Source organism: Rattus norvegicus (genome assembly GCF_036323735.1).
Source record: "Rattus norvegicus strain BN/NHsdMcwi chromosome Y unlocalized genomic scaffold, GRCr8 chrY_unlocalized_40, whole genome shotgun sequence".
Classification (NCBI taxonomy): Eukaryota; Metazoa; Chordata; class Mammalia; order Rodentia; family Muridae; genus Rattus; species Rattus norvegicus.
This window is the reverse complement of record NW_026947401.1, coordinates 236,713-242,443: the sequence shown is the minus strand read 5'-3', so window position 1 is coordinate 242,443 and position 5,731 is coordinate 236,713.

The window sequence follows — 5,731 nt, the reverse complement described above, 5'->3', positions numbered from 1 at the left end:
CAAGGGATGTTGAATTTTGTCAAAATCTTTCTCAGCATCTAATGAAAGATTTTCATATTTGAGTTTCTTTATGCAATGGATTAGATTGTTGGTTTTCTGTATTAAAACATCCCTGCAAGTCTGGAATGAATCCTTCTTAATCATAGTGTATTATTGTTTAATGTGATGTCGGATTAGGTTTGCAAGAATTTCTTTGAGTATTTTTGTGTCGATATTGGTAAGAGAAATTAGTCTGAAGTTCTCTTTCTTTGTTGGGTCTTTCTGTGTTTTAGTTATTACAGCAATTGTGGCTTCATGAAAGCAATTCGGTAGTACTACATCTTTTCAATTTTATGGAATACTTTGGACAGTATTGTTATGAAAATTTCAGTGAATTTTGGATGGATTTTTGCATTAAACCTATCTGATCCTGGACTCTTTTTGGTTGGGAGAGTTTTGATGATTGCTTGTATTCCTTTGGGAGTTATGAGTTGTTCAAATGGTTTATCTTTTCCTGATTTAGCTTTGGTACCTAGTATTTGTCTAGGAAATTGTTCTTTTTCTCCAGATTTTCAAGTTTTGTTGAACATAGGCTTTTGTAGTAGATTGATTTTTTTTTTAAATTTCCTCTGATACTGCTGTTAAGTCTCCCTTTTTAATATTTGATTTTGTTATTTTGGACACTCTCTGTATCCTCTGTTTAGTCTGGCTGTGGGTTAATATATACTGTTGATTTTCTCAGAGAGCCAGGTATTGGTTCTGTTGATTCTTTGTATAGTCCCTTTTTTTCTACTTGGTTGATATCAGCTCTGTGTTTGATTATTTCCTGACTTCTACTCATCCTGGGTGTATTTGCTCCTTTTTAATCTAGAGGTTTTAGGTGTGCTGTCAAGCTGCTGATGTATCCTCTCTCCTGTTTCTTTCTGTAGGCACTCAGAGCTATGGGTTTTCCTCTTAGAACAGCTTTCATTGTGTCCCAAGAGTTTGGGTGTATTGTACCTTCATTTTCATTGAATTAGAAGAAGTCTTTAATTTCTTCTTTTAATGTTTCCTTGACCACGTTATCATTGAGTAGTGCATTATTCAACTTCCATGTATATGTTGGTGTTCTTTCCTGATTGTTTTTGAAGAACAGCCTTAGCCCATGGAAGTCTGGTAGAGTGCATGGAATTATTGCTATATTTCTGTATCCTTTGAGGCCTGCTTTTTGACTGATTATATGATCAGTGTTGGAGAAAGGGCCATGAGGTGGTGAGAATAATGTATTTCCTTTTGTTTTGGATAGAATGTTCTCTAAATATCTGTTAAGTCCATTTGGTTTATACCTTCTGTTAGTCTCTCTATGTATCTGTTTAATTTCTCTTTCCGTGATCTGTCCAGTGGTGAGAATGGGGTGTTGAAATCTCATACTCTTATTATTTGCGGTGCCATATGTTCTTTGACTTTAGTAAGGTTTCTTCTTTGTATATAAGTGCCCTTGTATTTGCAGCATAGATATTTATGATTTCGAGTACATCTCGGTGGATTTTTCCTTTGATAAATATGAAGTGTCCTTCGTTATGCTTTTGAAGGACTTTCGGTTGAAAGTTGATTTTGTATGATATTAGAATGGATACTCCAGCTTGCTTCTTCAGACCATTTCTTTGGAAAGATTTTTCCAGTCTTTTCCTCTGATGTAGTGTCTGTCTTTGTCTCTGAAGTGTGTTTCCTGTAGTGCAACATGCTGTGTCCTCAATACATATCCAGTGTGTCAATCTGTGTATTTTTAGTGGGTAATTGAGTCCATTGATGATGAGAGATATTAAAGAATAGTGATGGTCGCTTTCTGTTATTTTCATAATTGCAGGTTAGAAAATGATTGTGTGCTTCTCTTCGATTTGTTGTGAAAAGATTAATTTCTTGCTTTGTCTATGATGTTACTTGCCTCCTTGTTTTGGGGCTTGCCAGTTAGGGTCCTTTGCAGGACTGGATATGTAGAAAGATATTCTGTAATTTGGTTTTGTCATGGAATATTTTGGTTTCTCCATCTATGTTAATTAGGAGTTTTGCTGGATACAGTATCCTGGGATGGTGTTTTTGTTCTCTTAGTGTCTGTATGACATCTGTCCAGGATCTTCTGGCTTTCGTAGTATCTGCTGAGAATTCTGTTTTAATTCTGATAGGTTTGTCTTTATATGTTACTTGACCTCTTCCATTACTGCTCTTAATATTTTTATTTGTTTTTCGATTTTGGTGTTTTGAGTATTATGTGATGGGACGATTTCCTTTTCTGGTCCAATCTATTTGGAGTTCTGTCGGCTTTGTGTATGTTTATGGGCATCTCTTTCTTTAGATTAGGGAAGTTTCTTTCTATAATTTTGTTGAACATATTACTGTCCCTTGATGTTGACAGTCTTCACTTTCTTCTAAAACCTGTTAAGCTTAGGTTTGATCTACACATTGTGCCCCGCATATCCTTTATGTTTTGGGCTAGCTGCTTTTCCATTTAAATTATCTTTGACAGTTGTGTCAATGATTTCTATGGAATCTTGTGCTCCTTAGATTATGTCTTCAATCTCTTTTATCCTGTTGGTGATTCTCGCACATGTGACTCCTGGTCTCTTTCCTAGGTTTTCCATTTTCAGAGTTGTCTTCCTTGTGCTTTCTTTATTGTGTCTATTTCTATTTTTAACTCCAGGGTGGTTTTGTATATTTCCTTCTCCTGTTTTGCAGTTTTTCCAGTAGTTCTTTAAGGTACTTTTGAGTTCACTCTTTCAGGGATTCTACTTGTTTACTTCTGTATTTTCTATTGTCCTTTGTATTCTTAAAGGAGTTATTTATGACCTTCTTAACACACTCCCCCGTCATGATAAAATGTGAATTTAAATCTAGATCTTGCTTTTGTTTAGATATACACTGTTTGTTTTGATGGGAGAATTGGGTTCTGTTGTGCCTAAGTAGTCTTGATTTCTGTTGCTTGTGTTCCTGACTAGCCATCAGGTTGTCTCTGTAGCTAGCTTCTCTTGGTCTTTCTGTCGGTGGTTGACCGCCCAGTAGGCTTGTGTGTCAGGATTGCTGTAGACCTGTTTTCCTGTTTTGTTTTACCCAGTTATGGGAACAAAGTATTCTGTTCTCAGGCATGTAGTTGCTCCTGTCCACTCCCTTTCATCTTTCCCTGTGGGCGGGAACGAGAAGGAAATTCCCATACTTCTCCTAGGTCCCACTGTAGGGTGGGGACACTGATGGCACAAAATGTTTTCCTCTTGAGTCAGGAATCTTGGCAGAGTGTAGTCCTCTCTGGTTTCCCAGGAGTGTCTGCTTCTCTGAAGGTCTAGTTCCCCCACACTCAGGATTTTGGTACAAGGAGCTGTTTGACCAGTTCAGTTCAGATCCAGGCACAGTCTGGAACATGGTGCTCCTTTAGATTTACTCCTCCTATATTCCTGTGTCCAGAAGCACTAGGCAGTTTTGTCTTGGGCTAGAGGTGTGGGCAATGGTGGGCAGAAGTGGCAGTCTCTGTTCCTTGTACGCTTGGTATTGCCCACACTCCTGGGTGATCAGCTCTCTCTCCCACAGCAACTAGAATCAGGGAGCTCTGGGCCAGGACCACAGAAGTTCAGGAGCCTGCAAGAAACTGGAACTGACTGGTCCCAGGGCAGTTCTGCCTTTGTGTGTCCTGAGACCACCACTCAGCTCACTTCAAGCAGAAAAGTTTGATTCACCTCTTGTCTCAGGCCTGAAGTCACTCGTTGGGCTGACTTGCAGATTTCCATGAAGGCTGTAACCAAAATTGTTCTGCCCCTACTGCCCCTAGGTCCCTATTAACAGGAGGCCCAGATGGAGCTAGGTGTTTTTTTCTTGAGTCAGGACTGTGAGCAGAGTTCTCAGGGGTTTCTGCCCCTCTGACAATCTAAGACTTCCTCAACCCACATGAGATTAGGGTGTAGAATAATGTTAGGACCAGTTCAGATCCAGGAGCAGTTTGTACTGCAGGGCTCCTGAAGCTTGACTACTCCTATATTCATGTGTCCAGAGGCACTCTGCAGTTTCCTCTTGGGCTAGGAATGTGTGCACCGGTGATCAGAAGTGGCAATCTCTCCTTCCCTGTGGTCTCAGTATTGCCCACTCTTCTGGGTGATCAGTTTTCTGTCCCACAGAGTTTCCAAAGGAGATTCAAATGTTAATTCCCTATCCTACAGGTCTCCAGTCTTTCCAATTCTCCTCCAAAGTGTATTGGAAAAGACCCTTCTGTTCAAGGGGAGTACAACAAATCCCATCAGACAAAGAGGGCTGCAAAAGTTCTTGTCTTAAAGGTTATCTATGTGTTTTCTCATATTCCACAAATGGATTAAATCCTGCCCTGTCTCCCCATGAGACTTTACTACCTTGGCCAGCTGCCAAAGCAGGGATCAGAGCCATGTCCACTCACAAAGACAGACAAAGATGCCTCCCATCTCCACCAAAGTGCCTTATGCAATCTGATTCGGGTAAAATGAGTTTGAAACCTGATTCTGCTGACAAAGGGAATTTCAGAAGTACCCTATTAAACCAAGAGGACCTTCAATGTCCTATACTATTAAGAATGGGCTTAAATAATCACTTATGGTCCAAGGGGGACAAAATCCCCAAGTGAACCTCATAACACACATACCAGCCCAAGCAGAGACAAAATTTTCTGCATTTACACCATTAGTTCAAGGACCACTGCCAGTTTCAGAAGGGGCTCTTGAGAATTCCAAACACATGTAAGATGTGTTAGAAAATTCTGAGTCCACCCAAGGAACTCTTACGCCTTCCGAACATAAAAAAATATGTTCTAGCACCCTCACCATTTCCCCTTGTACTGCAAATGTCCCTATACAACAGAGAATTATTCAAATATCTTCTACCACTGAAAAGGACCCACGTGACTTGTCATTAGGCTCAAAAGAGCCAGGTTTATCACAACACACAGTCAATGAGCCATGCAGGCTCCATATTTATACAATGTGCAGAGAAGATAAAACATCTCCTACATCCTCAGGGGACTCTAGGTCATTTTGTCCTGAACGGAGAGGTTCCAAAATTTTCCACATATAAATCAGAGATGCTAGAATTTCCAAAACTGAGCAGTATTCTCTGAGTAGTACTCTATCTCATAAAGATTCTGTGAGACAAGAAACATCTACAAAAGAGTTCTACCCACAGCCACATCTTTAGGATTGGCTTGTGGATTGGACACATGTGCAAAAGATGTTCTAGGACATATTCCATCTGTAGAGAAGGTTATGGGTCGAATCATATGTGAACCAGGAGTAGGGGAACATGATATGCAAACACCAGTGTCTGTAGCATCCCCGAAATCTGAGGAAAGGGATTCCTTGGATTCCATTAGTGCAAAAGAATGCATATGACCTCCGCAAACTTCACAGGAGTCTATAGAACTTCCTTATCTCCTCAAGATTAGCCATCTTCCCCAACTACAGAAGATGCTACACACTCTTCCAAATATGCAGAAAGGGTTGCCTGTCCTTCTTTATACCCACAAGCGGACCCAGAACATTTGTAAAATACTTCAATGGCTCTGCACTTTTCCTTACCTTCTGAAGGGGCCTTGGAACCTGTTTTGCCTGTCAAGCAGGCTAGGGAAACTGACTCTTCTATACGAAAGTCTGTTTCCTCTTCTCTAGCAAAAGAAATATTTCTTGGAACTTCCTCAATTAGTCAACAATATGTAGAAACATCCTTATCTGCTCATGAGGCTCTCAGCCCTCTCACATATGCCCATGATGCT